This window comes from Cibotium barometz, chromosome 12 (genome assembly GCF_041138505.1).
Source record: "Cibotium barometz isolate CiBa-2024 chromosome 12, ASM4113850v1, whole genome shotgun sequence".
NCBI classification, from domain to species: Eukaryota; Viridiplantae; Streptophyta; class Polypodiopsida; order Cyatheales; family Cibotiaceae; genus Cibotium; species Cibotium barometz.
The window spans coordinates 33,544,519-33,565,500 of NC_141057.1; the positions used below are offsets into that span (position 1 = coordinate 33,544,519).

General features: G+C 47.5%; 3 non-coding genes and 1 pseudogene across 3 annotated transcripts; 3 read left to right on the plus strand and 1 right to left on the minus strand.

Moving 5' to 3' along the window:
* Positions 1-6,301: 6,301 nt before the first annotated feature.
* LOC147633322 (18S ribosomal RNA) lies at positions 6,302-8,094 on the plus strand (annotated as a pseudogene).
* Positions 8,095-8,587: 493 nt separating this feature from the next.
* TRNAP-UGG (transfer RNA proline (anticodon UGG)) lies at positions 8,588-8,661 on the plus strand. The gene has a single exon. It is a non-coding gene; the product is annotated as a tRNA-Pro (tRNA).
* A 7,744-nt stretch (positions 8,662-16,405) lies between these two features.
* On the minus strand, positions 16,406-16,477 carry TRNAS-GCU (transfer RNA serine (anticodon GCU)). Its single transcript has one exon. It is a non-coding gene; the product is annotated as a tRNA-Ser (tRNA).
* A 3,953-nt stretch (positions 16,478-20,430) lies between these two features.
* TRNAS-GGA (transfer RNA serine (anticodon GGA)) lies at positions 20,431-20,517 on the plus strand. Its single transcript has one exon. It is a non-coding gene; the product is annotated as a tRNA-Ser (tRNA).
* The last annotated feature ends 465 nt before the right edge of the window (positions 20,518-20,982 follow it).

A 20,982-nucleotide genomic window follows, 5' to 3' on the forward strand; every position in this document is an offset into this window, starting at 1 on the left:
TCAACCGGATTCATAGCAACACCTCAAACAATGGGGCGTCTGCCTAACCACCGGCTTTGCCCTGCTCTACCAAGCTTACGTATGCCATGGTTGGGATTAGACACTATACCGATAGTAGCTCGGCATCAGAAATCTATAGGTTTGTGAACACCTAGGAGTGACCGCGCAATACATTATGTATTCTCTTTCTCTATTGTTTTAGCTTTGACCCCTGCAGCTCAAGTTGACCCTGCGCCTTAACCTGGCTTCCATTCGGTATTATGTACCCATGCGCCCCTAGCTATATGGGCTGATGGTATGCGATTTCCCACCATTTAAAAATACGAATCAGGTACGTATTTTTTATCGCTATAAGGGTCGGCGTAGTCTCCTCCAGGGCGTAGCCAGGAACCACTCTAACGGCTCCCCCATGGGAGCTTCTCTTCTAACCACTTTCAGCCTTCATTCGCTGTGTTGAACGAGGTTGAAGGTTTAGACCAATCATAATTCATCGCCATCCTGCCTGCTTCCAATTAATAACTAGCTAATATATGAGTGTTAGCCTAAGCCGCACCATTACTGCTGGGGCTTGGCTTCCGAACCGTGCATGAGCTATAGGCCTCACACGGCTCTTCCTAAGAGCTTAAATCCTCACTGGCTCTGCAATCCCTGATCAGAGAGCCTGAACATTCGGTCGAGGCCTTAGGCCAGGAATAATATGCTAGAATTCCCGTTCTACCCGCATCTCCAGCCATTCGTGGCTAAGGTCCTAAGTCTTCGAGTCATCCTATTCTTTTTGAAGAATCCCGCTGCACTCACGGGCATATGGCCTGGCAGGCCTTCCGTTTCCGGAGCTTCATGGGCGTTGCCCCGTTCCTCAATCAGATGTTTGGATGTGAGCTATACTCTGCGAGAAGCTCCACGAGCGTATGGCCTTGCCAATTGACCCCTCTTCTCGTACGACTGGGAACGCTGCTCAGTGACAACCTCTCAATCGTCACCGCCTTGGCCTCTCTTGCTACCACGATAACAACTTCGAAGGTGGCCATTCTTTCATCAAGGCCTGGAAGTCAACCGTGCATCTCAGCCACTGGCGGGACTGGATACCCGCATCTGATCAAAGTTCTCGTTGCCTATGAGAGCAACGTGGGTCGCTTCGCGAAAGACATTGCTTAGGACCAACGGGTCAAACGGAAGGTGTACGATCTACTTTGCACGCCTTATCTCTCGGCCTTTCATCTACCCCCGGCCGTCCCTCAAAGCTATGCTTAGGTTCGAGAATCCTCTTTTCGTTTTACCGAAAACTCTCCAGCGCTTTACGTTTGATTCTCTGCGCCCAGAGAACGCTATGCGTTCTCCACCTTCGCGGCGCCCTCGCTTTAGAAAGCGCTTTGCACTTTTCAGAGCGTGGCACTCCTTCAATCCATCATACTGAAGCAATCCGAAAGGAACAATTTAGGTCATATTCGATCCTTTCCACAATGCCCAAAGTCGAAGCGCTTCATTTCCAATCAATTCTTCACTACAATCGCTTCGATCCACCTCCCCAGTGAAAAACCGTGATACGCCCTGATGGATTCCTCCCGGCGGACCTCTTGTTACTACTGGTCAACCTTCTTAGTGCTTTTTCTTTCCAGTAACCTCTCATGGATTCTTTGGTTTCTTCCCTTCACTCAAAGCATCCGTGACATCGGAAAAAGGTGGTACCATGGGATGGGTACACCCCAGTGTCAACGTCATCAATCATATATACAATGATTGATCGCTTCGCGCATGGGATATACCATATAGCTGATGTTACCCATGAGTGGGCAGTGGGCTGGCGTGGTTAAGTGGGCCTTCGGCCCGTGGTTGGTTTTTTCCCCTTCCTTCTAATCAACTATATAGGTGCTGTGATCCCGTATGAAAGCTAGGCACACTGCATCATGTTCGTGCATGTGGCCACTATTCCATACGATCCAAGGTGTTGCCTGTTCGAAGCTTAGCATAAACTAAACAAGAGCGAATTTCAACAGAATTCTGCACAGCCAAACAGATAGTGCGATCCTGTCCCTTTGCATGCATAACAATACGGCATGGTGGAAAGGGTAGCTATCATCCTCTCTCTTTCCGGTCGAGTGTCCCCCGCCGAGTGGGGGACGGGGGAAGTGCTATGCGCTTTTCTGTCCTCTTAGGGGTAGCGCATGGCGCTTCCCTGTTATGCTTTCGATTTGATCTCACTACATCCGGATTTGTTTGTGCAAACGCTTAGAGGTGTAATTCCGTATTTTTCTAAAGAAAGACCTGATTTCCAATTTGACTAGGGTTTGACAATTAACTCTAAACCAGTTTGATAATGAAATAGAATTTTCAATTAAACTCCGAGTGGGTGGTGGAATTTCAACCGAAGCAACTTTTCGCGCAATTTATGTGTTTCCGTTTCTATGACCGGGAATTATTTATGTATTCCCATTTCAAATTGTTCTCTAGACTTCTTATCAATATGGAGTAATCACAACACTGTATACGAGATTCATTTTCTAGGCAACCCAATCTAGCATGTGTTATGCGGATGCCCCGTCGGTGGTTTCTCGAGAGATTTAATCATAATGCATACCTTGGCAGTCGTTCCGAAGTAAAGGGTGGTTTCCTCTTTTTGTTGATTATGCCACTATCATTAGTTTCTTCTTTCTCGTATCCATAACCTTTTTCCTTCCAAAAGCTGGCAAATCAGAGTCTTTTTCGGGTGACCATGCCCTATTCAACGTGTTGCCAGATAGACGCGGATATGCTCCCTGCCTGCTATAGGCACATCATGGTCAGGCCCGAGTGCCACTTCTCCCTCCTTTCGTTTACAGAGAGTGGATTACCTATCTATTGGGGACGGAAGACTGAACGACATCCCGGCAAAAAACGTGGGACCTTTCAACTCTTATCTTATTATGGTCCCAACCATCCGCAGGTAACACCGGCGAGATCTTCTAGGGAGGAAAGCCCCGGAGAGAAGTCAGAGGGCCCATACCACCTGCCTACCTTTTAGGAACCGGGAAGCACTTGGCGAATGCCAAGTAGAAGGGAAGGAGCCTATGCATTTGTCATGCCCTTCGAAACAGAATAACTTTAAGGCAAGCAAGTTTTACCTGACTACACTAAAAAGCAAGCCATTTTCCTCTCTACAAACTCCAGGAGGGAGTGGACCCCGGGGAAGGAAGGGCCACAAGGGGAACTTGTGAGGGAGTTTCCACCCTCCTTTCGGCCTCTGGGGTTAAACAAGACCCAGATAAAGTCAAGTTAGAGAGCCGTGTAATCGGCGACTACTCTGCATGGTTCGGAGAGCACAACTACGATCACTCCTCCTCGGCAGAAGCTTGACCCTATCTTTGAGCGCGGTAGAATGAAGACGTGTAGAAGTCAAAGTCTCTGGGATTATTGCACGTAAATCTGTCCACGAACCTATGTAAACGGGGTTAAAAGCGGTGGATAGCCCAGTCCTTATAGGTCGTGGTCAATGGGAACCGATAATCGGCGACTGACAAACCGGAAAGACTGCTATAGCTATTGATACCATTCTGAAGTAGAAACCAATCAACGCATAGGGAGCCTTCGATAGTGAAAGATTGTTTTGCGTGTACGTAGCGATTGAATAAAAACGTTCAACCGTGGCATAATTGGTTAAGATTCCCTCGGAAGCCGGTGCTCCGGAATATTTCATTATTGTTGCAGCCACGGCTTCGGATTCTGCTCCCCTGTAATTCCCGGCACTATATCCTGGTCGTGCTATGGGAGAGTCTTCTAGAGATCATGGAATGCACGCATTAATCATCTATGACGATCCCAGTAAGTAATCAGTGGCATATTGATAAATGTCATTATCGCCACGTTGACCACCAGGTCGTGAGGTTTCCCTTGGAGATGTCTCCCATTCATATCTCTGTTCATCGGAAAGAGCCGCCAAAAGGTTAGACTAGACTGGTGCAGGTAGCTCGATCGCTTCACTCGTCATTGAAACATAAGCTGGAGACGTTTCTGTTTATACTCTTATCAATGTCATTCTCATTACAGATGGATAAATCTCCCTGGAAACTGAACCTTTCTATCGCGGAGTTTGGCTCGTTACTAACGTAGGATTACTCGTTAGTTGCGTTGGGTCTGCCGCTTAGCCGAAAGCTATGAAAGCACTTCGTGGCACCTTAAAATTGGAGCCGGCATAACATCGTGAAGTTGTCGCTTTTGCGTAATCTGGGTCAGACCCCGATCCCACTACTTAGTATTCGCCACATCGCGGCGCTAGGCTTACCAAGGTACCTAAATAACCATAATATCCCTATCGAATGACAAATTGTGGTCATCCCCACGGCGGTCAATGGGTTCCCGGACTAGATCCCTTTGACACAGATTGCTTAATATGAAAAGGAACTCCTTGACAAAATCAAACCACACATACTTGAGGGTATCAAGGAGTAAAAGCTATTGAGTGAAGAGGTATAGAAAAATCCGGCTACGTTCTGCTAAAGAATTGCCAGTTCTCTATCATCAGTAACAACTGGTTTATTCTAGCTCAAGAGATGGGGAAGGAGGCCCCCTCACGTAATTACTAAGGAGACCCTCCCTTCCGTGGGAGCTCCCGGCAGGGCGGGTGAGCGGATAACGGGAATCGAACGAGATAGATCACCCATAGGTGGTTTGCCTCCTATAACAGATATTTCACGGATAGGTCCTTAGCAACCTCCACCAGGTTGCTTCATGCGGGGCAGGACCGATAAAAAGGACTCCTCGGCCATCAACCCGCAACCCTCTTCCGCCCATCTATTTACTGCATAAATTTCCTTGGTATAAATTCCTAGTTGATTCGGAAATTAGCCGAGAGAGATCAATCGCAGGGTGGAGTAAATGGCCAACTCGTCAGGCTCATGACCTGAAGACTGCGGGTTCGAACCCTGCCCCCGCACTACATGCTGTGAGCAGTAAAAAAGCAAACGAAGATTATCGTATAATAATCCATGCTTAAGAATGGGAAACGTTCTCGTCCTGCAGTTCGGTCAATAGGAAAGCAGTAAAAAAGCAAACGAAGATTATCGTATAATAATCCATGCTTAAGAATGGGAAGTAACCTCACGAGGTGAACCGGGAACAATTGGTGAGAATAGCACCCCTTTTCTGACGACGGAACAGGATCGTAACCAACTGCTTATCGGGGTGGGGTTCGGGACAGTCCCGACTGCATACTTATCGGTCTGGCTGCATACTCATCGGCCGAATGGCTTCTCGCATACTTATCTAGCGTTACAGGTGGTGGCTTAACCATCTTGTAAGGTGCAGATCATTTGGAGTAACCCGCTCTAGTCTTTAGCGATTAGCGCGACTTATCTAGTCTTTCAGTACTCCGTCCGGATCGTACTACTTATCGACGCGATTAACGCTACTTATCTAGTAGGTAAAGATCTCTTCTAGTGGCTAGTCCAAATCATTCATCTTATCTATTATCTAGTAGGTAAACCGGTTATCTATTATCTAGTAGGTAACGTCAGAAGACGGTGAACCCGTCAAAGGGTTCCCGATAAAATGAAACCGGTGGGGGTTTCAGTTGGTAGCAGAAGCTAGACAATTGCTAGCGGCGGATTGACGTGGCCGCAGTCATTCGACCTCCCCATGCTATCTGAGTGGATGCACCTCACCTCACCCTTCCACTGGGCTTCCGGACTGGACCAATGTGATCTCGCCTTGACGTTGGCGGTCCGGCTTATGGAGAAGAGACCAAGGCCTTCTCCAACCAAGAGTCACACCTTCATTCAAATATTGCACCGCACTTGTGCCCGTTAGTTGACCGCGTTTCCAGCTAACGTTCCTTGTCATTGCGAACGACACCCTATTCGATTAGGGTATGAATAAATACCCGTGTCTGCATGCTTGTTTGGGCATGAAGTGAATTCGTTAGCCGTAGACACCGATAGTTGGTTGAGCCCCGAAGTGCAGTCCCGAAGGGCAGTCCCAACTGCCGTAGACATCGATAGTTGGTTGAGTCCCGAAGGGTTGGCAGATGAGTCCCTCCCGGGATTACCCCGAAGGGTCCGCAGAGCGGTAGCGTACTAAATATTTCGTACAGTTCTTCGAGGAGGAAATGAATCTATCCCTGCATCCCAACTACGAATAAGAATCAATCGTTGAACGGGCATCAATGATTCGAAGATTATCGTAGAATAAGAATCAATCTGAGAAAACGGGACGTAGGATGATCCGCCTTGCCGATGGCCGTTCCGCTTACGGTTATTGGCGAGAGCCAGTAACCAACCAAGAGATCATCATCAACAGGTTTCATTTCCGTTGAGCAGAAATTGACCAAAAAACCGAGTTTGATCCTGGCTCAGAATGAACGCTAGCGATATGCTTAACACATGCAAGTCGAACGTTGTTTTCGCCCCGAGTCTATAGAACAGTTGAAAACAAAGTGGCGAACGGGTGTGTAACGCGTGGGAATCTGCCAAACAGTTTGGGCCGAATCCCAAAGAAACGAAAGCAAAAAAGCTTCGATAAAGCTAAAAAGCGCTGTTTGATGAGCCTGCGTAGTATTAGGTAGTTGGTTGGGTAAAGGCTGACCAAGCCGCAGATGCTTAGCTGATCTTTTCGGACGATCAGCCACACTGGGACTGAGACACGGCCCAGACTCCGTAGGGAGGCAGCAGTGGGGAATATTGGACAATGGGCGAAAGCCCGATCCAGCAATATCACGTGAGTGAGTGAAAAACATCGCTAACGCGAGGAAGGCAATGCCGCTTGTAAAGCTCTTTCGTCGAGTGCGCGATTATGACAAGACTCGAAGAAGAAGCCCCGGCTAACTCCGTGCCAGCAGCCGCGGTAAGACGGGGGGGCAAGTGTTATTCGGAATGACTGGGCGTAAAGGGCACGTAGGCAGTGAATCAAGTTGAAAGTCAAAGGCGCCAGCTCAACTGGCGGAATGCTTTCAAAACCAATTAACTCGAGTGGGATAGAGGGGAGTGGAATTTCGTGTGTAGGGATAAAATCCGGAGATATACGAAGGAACGTCGAAGTAGCGAAGGCAGCTTTCTGGGTCTCTACTGACGCTGGGGTGCGAAAGCTTGGGGAGCAAACAGGATTAGATACCCTGGTAGTCCATGCCGTAAACGATGAGTGTTCGTCCTTGGTCCGCGGATCGGGGGCCCAGCTAACGCGTTAAACACTCCGCCTGGGGAGTATGGTCGCAAGACTGAAACTCAAAGGAATTGACGGGGGCCTGCACAAGCGGTGGAGCATGTGGTTTAATTCGATACAATGCGCAAAACCTTACCAGCCCTTAACATATGAACACTTGACGTATGAACACTTGACATATGAACAAGTGTGCTTGTCCTTAACGGGATGAAACGAAAATTCATACAGGTGCTGCATGGCTGTCGTCAGCTCGTGTCGTGAGACGTTTTTGGTTAACTCCTATAACGAGCGAAACCCTCGTTTTGTGTTGCTAAGACATGCTGCTCCCAGAGGATCAATGTCATCATTCACCCTCGGCAAGCAGGAACATAGAACATGGGCTTCCGACGACGAACGCCGCACGGTTCCGACGAGCGAGCCGCCCGGTAATGGGTGGTAAGTGAGCCGGTACCTGCCCATGAATCTGCGTTCAATCAGCGGCCGAGATTGATGACACTCCCTCTGTGCCGATGTTGCACTCACAAGAGACTGCCCGTAGTTCTACTATGGAGGAAGGTGGGGATGACGTCAAGTCCGCATGGCCCTTATGGGCTGGGCTACACACGTGCTACAATGGCAATTACAATAGGAAGTAGGGCCGTAAGGCGGAGCGAATCCAGAAAGATTGCCTCAATTCGGATTGTTCTCTGCAACTCGAGAACATGAAGTTGGAATCGCTAGTAATCGCGGATCAGCATGCCACGATGAATATGTACCCGGGCCCCGTACACACAGCCCGTCACACCCTGGGAATTGGTTTTGCCCGAAGCATCAACCAGAGATCACCCATTACTAAAGTGTTCCATGCCTAGTTGAGTGTGGCCCATTTTGGTATTGGTGGTCTTCTTGGCGCATATCACGGTTGGGTCAGTGAGACTGGGGTGAAGTCGTAACATGGTAGTCGTAGGGGAACCTGTGGCTGGAGGGAATCTCAAAGGGAGGCGCCAGCGTCCTTTCATTAACTGTACTAACGTTGATAAAGTCAATTCGTTGGGTAAATGGCTTCCGCGGGTAAGCGCTATGCGCGAGGGGGAAGCGCTTCCCCGCGGAACCGGGATTGAAACCTACGACCAATCAGTTAACAGCCGACCGCTGAGCTACCGAAGAGAGATGCAGGGAATTTAGTCCCATATACATTCAAAGACTTTCGAGCCGCCTCATGACCTGTGAGACGTTAACTATTCGAAGACCCTTTGCTTTCTTCGAGATTTCATGAACCTCGCTAACTAAATTGGAGATGAGAAAAACGTATAGTCTAATCTCGATCGAAAGACAAAGCGACGGTCGTGCGACTTGCAAGGACATAAGACTTTCTTTCGCCGCTAGGCGAATGGCCCTTCCCGAGATTGAGTGATGAGAGATCGGGTGCCAAGCGCTAATCGATCGCTGTAGCCGGCCCTCAACCATTACTGGGGATGGCCCACGAGGTGTAGCGCAGTCTGGTAGCGCATCTATTTTGGGTATAGAGGGCCATAGGTTCGAATCCTGTCACCTCGATTATTGCCTAACTGGGCGGGTAACATTTCGCTCCGTCCTTTTTCCACGGGAGAAGTCTTTCTCTGTGCCAAGGCAGCTTCCTGTGGCATAACTCTGTCCACAGATCAAACAAGCATTGTAACCCGAAACTTCTCTGAAGACATGACCTTCTGAGTCATCTAGGCATTTTGAGGAAATTTCGTATATAGAGTTGTGAAGGCTATGCCTCCTATAGTAGGAAATGGTTAACCCGAAGGTCCTAGGATTGAGAGGAGGTACTACAGACCGTAGTGCTTCAACCTCTTGCCATAAGCATCTGGCTGGGTGTAGAGTTGGTTCAAGCACGTCCTCGAGGAGGGTTTTCAAAGTTTCGGTTATGGAATGATAAAGCCAAGTCCCTTTCGTCTAGTGGTTAGGACATCGTCTTTTCATGTCGAAGAAACGGGTTCGATTCCCGTAAGGGATAACTTTCTTGGGGAGGCTAGCGAAGGGTCCCTAGCCTCCTCGTTAGAGGGTTGGGCAAGAGGTCCATGGGACCTTGGGGTCCCGTAGTCCCCATGATGAGTGAGGGCTGGTTCCTCGTGGTTCAGAATGTAAACATCCCCCGACCCTAGCCAGCCACCATTCCCAAGGTAATGGCATCGTCTCATGTGGGTGTCTCAACACCTTCTGAACCGGTAAACGGCAAGACAATCCGTTCGTTGATCGAAGTCTTGAGCGATTGGGGGGTTCAGCTGAAATTTTGCTTGCCGACTGACGTTCTCAACAACGATGGGCCGACGAGACCATATGCACCGTGGCACGCGCGAGCCTTCCGGGCAAGCAAATTCGTCGCTCAACGGTCAATTCGTCCAAGATACCGGAATTTTTAACAATTCCGTGCACGATCTAACTCTTGCGAACGAAAGCGTGCTCATGTCAACAAGACGGGTGCGTCGGAAAAGTCACTGGAGGAGTAGCGGAGGGGCCGGAGATCCCCCTTCAACTGATGAGAGCGAATCAAACTCTGACGAGTTTTAAAGCAAACCTAGGACTTGTAGGGGACGAGAGGGGAGACTTTACGTGGAGCACCCAGGCTTACCGCCTAGAAGCCGGTTCATTATATCGGACCCTAGAAGCCGGACACAGCATATCAGAATCCTCTGTCATCCCCGGTCGACCTGCCAATCTCTTGAGGAGAGAAGAAGGATCACAAGATAAACCCTCGAAAAGGAATGCAGATCCGCGATCTCGAGTTAACCTTTCAGAAAGAGATCGACGCTCTTAGATCATCCCTTCAGTCGCAAACTGAAGCCAAAAGTGGAGAACTAGAATGGAAATCGACATGTTGAACGATGAACAGGCTAAAGAAGGTGCAAGGAGAGATTCAGCCAAACCACATAGCCCGCGTAAAAAGAGAAACCCTGTGGAGGTAGAGCCAAGGAACCTCCGTAAAGCTATTTCTTGTCATAGCCTTTCTTTTTTTGCCAGTCCAACCTTCAAGGTTTGCAAAAGCACTCAACTCAAACGGAATGGTTTGCAGGAATGCAAAAGCACTCAAACAGAATGGTTTGCAAAAGCGCTCAAACGGAATGCAAAAGTTTGCAGGATTCTCCCTCAGAGAAAGGTAGGGCATTTTCCTCTCACTAAAAGTGGGGAGGAAAGGAAGGATGTGCTAGATGGGGTTCTCGATAGAGACGACCGTTACGAGAATGAAGGGCATTCAGTATTTTCTTTTCTCTATTTTCTTTCATCCTGGCGTCGAGCTATTTTTTCGCAGAGCGCCCCCCTGCAGTATCGTTACCGCGGTAGAGTTTCACCACCAAGTTTGAGATGGATCGGTGTGGTTCCTCCACGCCTGAGACACCAGAATATCAACCCGTGAACGAGGAGTAGCATAGAATGGGGAAGAATTGATTAGTTCTTACGAGGCTACGACTCCAGTCCGGAAGGCAAGCCAGAGGGAAAGGTGCACCTTCCAGGTAGAGAACAATCCCCTGACCCGCTTCTCTGTCTATCCAAGGGATGGACGGAGAAGCGGGACGGAACTCTTTCAACGATTCTTAGATCAGTTTCGAGGCTGATGCTGTCAGACAATCGAATAATAGGTGGCAGTGCCTGATCGAATTGATCAGGTTCTGCAGGAACAAAGTGAAAACCTCTCGGTCTGTTAGGATGAAAAGCATATCCCCCTCAAAGTCCCGGGAATAGAACTAGCCTTGGAAATGGTTAGTAAGGAACCATCCAGTTTTGCCATGCGAGCAGCGATAAGCCGGACGATAGGCGTGCTACCGTCTAGGCCTAACAAAGAAAGAGGTGGGATTCGAACCTACAATGCATATCGCATACGATTACCAATCGTGCTCTTTCAGGGTAGGTATGGCTCACCATAAGATGAAATCATACCCAGTCTAAAGTTTAGTTTTTTTTCTTTCGCTCTCGATACGCCGGTGCATATGGCCGGAGAACCTTTGGTTCGAGATGGATTCGGCCTTCCCTTACGTCATGTTCATGGCCTTGCATTCCAATGATCGCTGCGCTTCGCTTGGCTCTAGAGAGCAAGAAGGCCTAGCTAGAACAACAATCTCAGTGACAAAATTGACCTCGGCTAGAAGGTTACTACAGTGAATCTCAGTCTATTGTCTAGGGCCAACAGCGGTGTTCACATGTTCATAGATGCTCCAAAAAGCATAAACATCACGAGGCCCATCTAAAGTTTAGTTTTTTTTCTTTCGCTCTCGATACACTGGTGCATATGGCCAGAGAACCTTTGGTTCGAGATGGATTCGACCGGGGTGAGAACCGGCGTGTTGGCATTAACAATCATGCTCTCATCTTTCGAATCAGTCGTTACGGGGTCAATGAGCTAGCTCGTAGCTACGAGAAGGATTCCCTAAGAACGAGGTTCTGGAGTACGAAATAAAGCAATGAGGACCAACGAGTGGGAACGAGAGCATTTTGGTGGTAGTCCTTTGGATCCCTTCGGAAGTTCCAAAGGATACTCGACGGACGGTGGGGCCGGAACAAGAGCCTTTTGGTGGTGGGACCCCTTCGAAAGGACTGTTTAAGTGTTGGTCCCGGGGGTCTTCCACCCATCCTTAGCATTTTTGCTTGCTGAAGGGCGTTAGCCAACCGAGGTTCCTACCGAACTTGACCTGCTTTCATCTTGGGACCCGACCCGCTTTATTTCTTGTTGAGGGCTGGGGCACTCGACCGCAACAAAGGGAGAGGAGCTTTCACGACTTCCCACGGTGTGGCCATTACTCTTAAAAACAGCTGGTTTCACCGTTATGAGCCAGTTATTGAAAAAGCGTTCGCATGCTTGTGGGGCGAAAGGCCGAAGGAGGACTCCTTTTCCCGCCTGTAGGTTCTTGTGGTCCTTCGGACTTCAACAAAGGAACGGAGTCGTAGCTCTTTGATTCACCCCTAGCCATAAGTCATCCCCGTATTTTGCCACATACGTGGGTTCGGTCCTCCAAGGCCTCTGTGGAGAGCTCGATTCAACCTGCTCGTGGCTAGATCAATCGGTTTCGGGTCAAATAGAAACAACGCTGAAGATTCAACCTCGTTGCGCCTACACCTAATGGCTTAAGCCGCTGTTCCCATTCACTCGCTAACCCATTATGCAAAAGGTACGCCGTTAAAGTGGAAAGTGCGCCGAGCGAGAGCCGACAACGCGAAGCTTCACTCAAGAGTTCTATCAAACATTAGTGGCTTTGCCTCTGAAAGCTACAGCGCTTTCTCAACTTCGCGTATGCGTTCCATCGAACATTAGTGGCTTTGCCTCTGAAAGCGTTTTCTCAGCTTCGCTCTTCCGACTGATGGTTTGCATCGGATTTCAGGTTTTCTATTGCACTCCCGGCATACGGCGGGGTCTTTTCACTTTTCCCTCACGGTACTTGTGGTGCGCTATTGGTCATTGAGGAATACTTAGGCCGCGGGGGTGGTCCCCCTTAGTCACGTAAAAGCGATCATTATTCAAACACGGTATCCGCGTTTTGCAATGGTAATCAAACTTGCCAGGAAAGATCTACGGGGCTATCACCTTCTTTGGCCAGATCTTCCAACCTTTTCAAGAATTCCTTGAGGGGGGGTTCCCACCCTTCCCCCTACTGCAAGTTCTCCCCCGCACGGGGCCGAGGAAAGCGGGGGTCCCCCCCTCGGGGCCCCTTCCCCTTTCTTTGCCTAATCCGCTTTCGCTCGCCGCTACTAACGGAGTCTCAGTTGATTTCCTTTCCTTTAGCTACAATGATGTTTCAGTTCGCTAAGTCTCTCAAGTCCGAGGCGGAGCCGCAGCACACGGCATGCCCGGCAAGCTTGGATACGGTTTCCCGATTGGAAACCCATGGATCACAGACGGTATCTCCCCATGGCCTTTCGCCTTTGGAAGCGTCCTTCCCTCTCAATGCCCAGGCATCCATCCAATGCATTCTTTTCGATGCAGTAGGAATTGAACCTACCGAACACCGTACAAAATCTTAATGAGTGTTCGATTTGCGATCGCGCAACACTCAACCTGTGACTGCGTCTTCATCGGTGAACTGAAAACGCCTTAAGCCTTGGGGACTCAATCGGTGAACCTCAGGATTCATTCTTGCCCAAGCCAAGAAATTCCAATAACCTTTTTTTTCGGTTCGGTTCAGTTGTTAATTTCACTTGTTGACATGAGTCGAGCGTTTCGGCTCTATTTCTACTTACTAAATCCCCAAACCGTAAACCAATGCAGAAAATCAAAAGAACTCTGATTGATTCTTATTCGTAGTTGGGATGCGTTTTCTCTTTTTGAATGTCTTAAAGAGTTAGTGCCTAACGGCACTTCCCTCGATTACGGGCAGAGTGGGTGCCGTGGGCACTTACCCTGCCCGCCGGGAGAGAGGGACCTTGGGCCCCCGAAGGGGAAGTGCCGGTAGGTACAACGTTAGTCCTGAGTTCCAGGCTGCCATAACCATTGCCTTATGTCCCTCAAGTCGCACGGCCTTTCCAAGCCGCTCTATCTCTCGATCGAGATTAGACTATACGTTTTTCTCATCTCCAATTTAAGGTCAACTAACGGGCACAAGTGCGGTGCAATATTTGAATGAAGGTGTGACTCTTGGTTGGAGAAGGCCTTGGTCTCTTCTCCATAAGCCGGACCGCCAACGTCAAGGCGAGATCACATTGGTCTAGTCCCCGGAAGCCCAGTGGAAGGGTGAGGTGAGGTGCATCCACTCAGATAGCATGGGGAGGTCGAATGACTGCGGCCACGTCAATCCGCCGCTAGCAATTGTCTAGCTTCTGCTACCAACTGAAACCCCCACACCGGTTTCATTTCATCGGGCCGGGCCTGTAGACGCCCACCTATCAGCATTAATCGCTAGATAAGTAGTACGTACGGCCCACTTCGTATTCGGAAATTTTGTATCATTCTACGATAATCAAATTTCCAGTCCGGGCTGTCGAACCACGTCTCCCGGAAATTCTCAGTACATATGGCGGAAAACGCTTTTCACATATCGAGGTCGGAATGGGATCGGGTGTTTCACGTCTCACTAGAGTGCCCGGACTTTCCTTTCCTTTATGGTAGCCGGCGAAAATGCTTTCAATTCCATAGTTTCGATCATTATTATACGATAACTTTTTCGAAAATGCTTTCAATTCCATAGTTTCGATCATTATTATACGATAACTTTTTCGCATTTCGGAAAGCGGGTAGGAGGACGCGCCATTCGTTTGCATCCATCGGTTCGTGGGGGGTTTAATGCAGATTTTGATGGAGATCAGATGGCCGTTCATGTGCCTCTTTCTCTGGAAGCTCAGACTGAGGCTCGTTTTCCAATGTTTTCACACACGAATCTACTATCTCCGGCTGCAGGAGATCCCGTATCTGTGCCAACCCAGGACATGCTTCTCGGACTTTATACACTGACTATTGAAAATAAGCGAGGGATTTATGGAAACAGATATTTTCCTACTAGAGACGAGGATCCTAGCTCTTCTCCTAAAATACCCTATTTCACCAGTTACGATGACGTACTTAGGGCTAAGTAATTGAAACAAATCGATCTATATAGTTGTTTATGGCTCCGATAGAGAATCAATTTATATATGATCGGTTCGGGGAATCGCGAATCGCCCATTGAATTTCAATACGAATCCTTGGGAACTTCGTTTCAGTTCTACGACAATTATCAGGTTAGAAGGGATAGAGACGGCCGTACACTTCGCATATATATACTCACAACTGCTGGTCGTATTTTGTTCAATCAGCAGATGGAGGAAGCAATACAGGGCACTTTGGGAGCTTCCCATCATCGAACCCAATTGATCGGCTATAACGATGTAGAATGAGTATCTTGAAACCACTCCCCTCCATAAACTGGAATGATGAAGAATACGGAAGTTTTGCTACATAGTCGATGAATGACTTGACTCCAGTGGTTAATAATGGTTGCGAGGTAACAGAAGAGGTTGAGGTCCCAACAATGGCAGATCAAGCTGAATCACTTCTTTACAATAGGATGATGGATAGAACTGCGATAAGACAACTCATCAGTAGGTTGACAATTCACTTCGGAGTCACACATACGACAAACATTCTGGATCAAATCAAGATTTTGGGTTTCCAGCAAGCTACAAAAGCATATATTTCATTAGGTAGTATCGACGATCTTTCAACAGTACCTTCCAAGGGATGGCTTGTATAAGATGCAGAAAAGCAGGGTTATATCTCAGAGCATTATCATCATTACGGGAGTCTGCATGCTGTGGAAAAATTACGTCAATCGATTGAAACGTGGTACGCTACGAGTGAATGTCCGAAACAGGAAATGAGTTTCAATTTCAGGATGACCGATCCTGTCAATCCAGTCCATATGATGTCTTTCTCGGGAGCCCGGGGAAGTACGTCCCAAGTCCACCAATTGCTCGGTATGAGGGGACTGATGTTAGATCCGCGGGGGCAAGTAATTGATCTACCTATCCGAAGGAACCTGCGCGAAGGCTTATCTTTGACAGAATATATTATTCCTTGTTATGGTGCTCGCAAGGGAGTTATGGATACCGCGGTACGAACATCAGATGCTGGATATCTGACACGTAGGCTCGTTGAAGTAGTTCAACATATTGTTGTACGCGAAAGGGATTGTGAAACTACCAAAAGCATCGCTTTGAATCTCATTGAGGAAAGAAGAGGATCTATCTGAACAATATCATATCAAAGACTGATTGGACGTGTGTTGGCCGATAATGTCTATTGGGATGTGAGATGTATTGCTACACATAATCAAGATATCGGTGATGGACTGGCTAGTAACCTGGTAGCATCGACGCAATCTATACATATAAGATCTCCTTTGACATGCAAAAGCATTTTCTGGATTCGTCAGTTGCGTTATGGTTGGAGTCTCGCCCATCACAATTTAGTAGAACTAGGGGAAGCTGTAGGTATCATTGCGGGTCAATCAATTGGAGAACCAGGAACTCAATCAACATTAAGAACTTTTCATACAGGTGGCGTATCTATGGGCGATATTGCAGAATATGTACGAATTTCGTTTAATGGACTCATTAATCCCGATGAAAGGTCAGTGTATCCCACACGTACGCGACACAGGCATCCTGCTTGGATGTGTCGAAATGAATTACCCATCCTTATTAAGAGTCGTAATAATATACACAATTTCACCATTCCAGCACAAAGTTTACTAATGATTCGGAATGATCAGTATGTCGAATCGCTTAGCCACCGCAAATGTGTTGAATTTCTTGTTTTTTTATTTATTTATTTTTTTATTCAAGCAATTCTGCACGCGGAAAAAGGGACTCGAACCCTCAACTCTAGCCTTAGCAAGGCTATACTCTACCATTAAGCTATTTCCGCCAGCGGAACCGGAGCCGAGTGCGGAGCAGAGAAAGCGCTATAGCTTTCTCCGTGACTTCATTGCGGATTGGACTTGAGACTCCGATGACTCATCGACGTTCCTTTGTTGATCGATAGGTCCATGCTCGAAGAGATTCGAACTATCAACCCCCGGATTCGAAGTTTGGTGCTCTATCCGATTGAGCTACAGGCACAAGTTGACCTTACAGACCGAACAGAGGCTAGTAAAATCTAATGCAACGCTTAGAAGGTCGTAAGATCAGACCAGACTTCGCTAGGAAAACGAACGTGAAGCGTTAAAAGAGTGTTGCTTGGCGGCTGGCTTTGGCCTTTACGACCCAAAGACGAATCTCTGGGTCCCCAAAGAAAAGCACGCTTATTATCCCGCAATGCTACAGATTGACTGTTACTGGTGCTAGGTAAGGAGTTTCGGTTTTGGGTCGAAAGCGTCACTTTTCGAAATATCTCGAGTAATGGGAGTGAGTGCATAAACAATCTAACTACTAGGCTGCTTCCCCGTTTCGCAGCTTGCTCCCCCGGCCGGCATCTGTCTTCCCGACATTTCGTCCGCTGAGCGAAAAGCGTCGGCAAAGCTACCTTTTCATTATTATACGATAATCCCGGAAAGCTCGGAATTGGTCTCAGGTGTTTGGAACAGGGGTTACGGGGGCTGGTTCCCAGGGTGTTTCGGCCTTCGGGACAAGAAAGGCAATAGCTGGCAAATCTAGAAATTCTGGCCAAGATGTTTATCCAGATTGATATTGGGACGGAATGAAGAGCTTAATGGCTGATATGAAAGGAACCTGTATGTAGAAGGCATACATAGGCGGCTGGGTCGTGTGACCGGTCAGTGACCCGGACAAAGTTGAGGTCTTCCCGCAAGCAAAAAAACTGCCATGAATATCGAGAACGAAACGAGAAGCCTTGGGAACAACGAAATCAAGTCAAGTCTATGGAAGCTTAATCCGTTTTTTCTTCGTAAACAATTGGATACAAAGTCAGTACTAACCCATAAGGCTCTGTTTCAGATTTAAAACTAGGGTTCAGCCATGAGATTTGACTCCGGGTCACGCCTTCGGTTCGTGTTTTCCGCTCGAAGCATAATATCATTCGTTGTACCGGAACGGATCCCTGAAAAGTTAATCTGCTGTTAGCGTCAAAAGTTGTAAACCCCCTGAAGTTTATAAAGGAAGAGGTATAAAATATTGAAATGAAATTCTACGTAGAAAACAGGGAGAAAAGAAACAAATAGCATCATATATTCCAGGAACCAAATTAGTTTCCAATAAATAAGTCAGACTTGCCTCAACCTAAATCTTTGGAATTGGACCCAAAAAAGCCACTTGGGTTCGTGATTAATTAGGTCTTGGTGATAACACTAAGGTTAGTAATCCGACTCGGCACTAAATTGACCAGATTAGCACAATAGTACGTTGAAACAAATTCCTAGTTGATTCGGAATTAAAGAGAGAAATTTAGCAATATATCAAATGATTAATTAATATCAGCCGTTACCGTGGATTTTGCCACAAAGCAGGATTGCCATTACGTGGTTAATGAACCTATAGCAATGCTAAGACCTGTCGCAAGTCAAGAAAAGTTTCAATCAATCAACGGAAGAAGAAGAATAATTCGCGCTTTTTCATTCGCAAGAATGAGGGAAGGCAAGACGCCGGGAAAAAGACGAAACCGAGGGAATGGAAATGAAGAATACAATTATGCAAAAGCAGCCTTCTAAGCACTAGTAATAGTAGCCGCGCCGCTAACAAAAATGGGGAAAACACCACTAAAGGCCAAGAAAGCACCACGGTATTGCCCATACTTAATCAACTTTTAGTAATACCTTCATTACCATAACAAATGGCAAGGGAGATGAAAGAACAGGCTCCTCCTCAGGTTGTTCAAGGGCGTTTAGGGGTTCCCGTCGCTCGGACAAGTATGCAGCTTAAGCAACTGCGGAACGTGTCGCGTAAGCTGCCACTTAACCCAAAATTAGGTCGGTTGAAGTGAAAATAAAAGGAATTGGTCTTGTAAGAAAGGGATTTTTGCCGAAAGGTTCAAAAGAGGGAGGTCCTATTACTACCAGAATTCGCGACGTAACCCCAATGCCACATAATGGATGCTGACCCCCTAAAAAACGTCGTGTCTATATACCACCATAGAGTTATTTGTCTCTACTCACCAACGTCGGAAGGTTTAGATTGGTCCTACATCCCAGCAGGTCATGGAAGGCTTGGCTCGAGCAAGACGAAGGAATAAGCATTGCCGAACGGAGCAGCAAAGCGCAGGGAGATGGAATGGAAAGAGTCGACTCGAATTGGAATAATTGTAGTTTAGTTAATACCTTACTCGTCTATTCGTTCATCCAATTTATTATCCATACGACAAATATCCATTTTTGCCAATCGAATAATAGAGTCCCATAAGGCGGAGCGAAAAGTAGTTGCACTGCGGAGACGATGGGCTCACTTTGGAATTTGATCCTATGATTTAGAGCTATGTGGATGCCCTCCCTCCGCGTAGTCCTTCACCTTTCAGTTGTATATATCTATTTCTCTCCGTCTTTGCATGGCTACGGATACACATTCGGCTTTACCACTTCATTCACCCAGTCTATTCCGTCAAAACTTACTTTGTAGTATGAACCAACACTGGGGGAAGGTTCGACCCCTCCCCTCTATATCAATGACATGGTTCACCTCGTGAGGTTACTTCCCTACCATTTCCCCCTCCTTTTTGCTAGAAATTGCCATGAATGCAGGAGACTGCCCTGGGTATAAAGAACAGAGGAAAGGGATTCGACGGAAGAGAAAGGGAACGAGATTATTTAAAGCTAGAGCAACGGAATAACTATCTACTATCTCGGAAGAAAGAATTACCAACTATTACACCAAATTGCCAGTGGATGAGATCGGTTGAGTGGTATCGGTTGGGGATGGAATTGCACGTGTTTATGGATTGAACAAGATTCAAGCGGGGGAAATGGTAGAATTTGCCAGCGGTGTGAAAGGAATGGCTTCGAATTCTGAGAATGAGAATGTAGGAATTGTTATATCCGGTAGTGATACCGCCATTAAAGAAGGAGATATGGTCAAGCGCACTGGATCTATTGTGGATGTTCCTGTAGGAAAGGCCATGCCAGGTTGTGTAGTTGATGCGTTAGGAGTACCTATTGATGGAAAAGGTGGGGCGGCCGTTAGATCATCTGCGGTCAAAAGAGGCAAGGCCAGAATTGCATACAGGCATGGGACTCACCAGAACCCGCGAAGGGAGGCCGAGACCATAGCATGTCGCAAAAGCACGATTGAAGGCAAAGCGTCTCAGACGAATGAAGATCATCATGCAAGCCCGGTAGTTTGGTGAAAGATGAGCCCGAAAGCTGGCAAATCGGAGTCTTTTTCGAGTGACCATGCCCTATTCAACGTGTTGCCAAATAGACGCGGATATGCTCCCTGCCTGCTATAGGCACATCATGGTCAGGCCCGAGTGCCACTTCTCCCTCCTTTCGTTTACAGAGAGCGGATTACCTATCTATTGGGGACGGAAGACTGAATGACATCCCGGCAAAAAATGTGGGACCTTTCAACTCTTATCTTATTATGGTCCCAACCATCCGCAGGTAACACCGGCGAGATCTTCTAGGGAGGAAAGCCCCGGAGAGAAGTCACCAGAGGGCCCATACCACCTACCTACCTTTTAGGAACCGGGAAGCACTTGGCGAATGCCAAGTAGAAGGGAAGGAGCCTATGCATTTGTCATGCCCGGAGAGCTCGATTGCCTTCCACGGTGAATGTCAACTCTTTAGATTATAAAAAAATAGAAACTAAACCCGAAAGTCGCGTGGAAGTTACAGCCAGCGGTATTGGTCCGGATAAAGGGCCCAAATGGTAATTTCGTATATAGAAAGATCGTTGGCAATTCAATTGCCTTCGTCCCATGGCATGGCTCTCTGAGGAAGGGTGGCCGAGTGGTTTAAAGTGTAGCACTGGAAATGCTATGTAGACTCTTGTTTACTGAGGGTTCGAATCCCTCCCCTTCCTTGCCATGAATATAAAGAAAAAGAGGCCGGTTCCTCAGAAAACTTTGGAATAAAGAGATGGAAATAATACCTTTCATGGATGTCTTCGAGACAAATCTGCCCTGCACTCTCTTGAGTGACACTGAATTTGTCCAATTGAATCATACATATCAATATCGGGCTTATTCTTTATCAAACATGGTCAAAGACGCAAACACGTGGCACAACATTTTTAGAAACCACGTCTCTTCGGTTATTCCACCCGAGCATCAGTGGAACAAGGACCACGCAGCCTTATTCACACAGGTTTATGAATATCATCGGATTGCCAGAGGATTTTTCCTGGAACACGTGAAAGTACGTGATTGGATATTGGATGGAATAAATAATATTATTCCTTTAGTTCACCGGAAAGACGTACATATGCAAACCCAGAAACAGCAACTCCTTTGGGATCTCTTTCTGCATGGGGGACATGTAGACCACG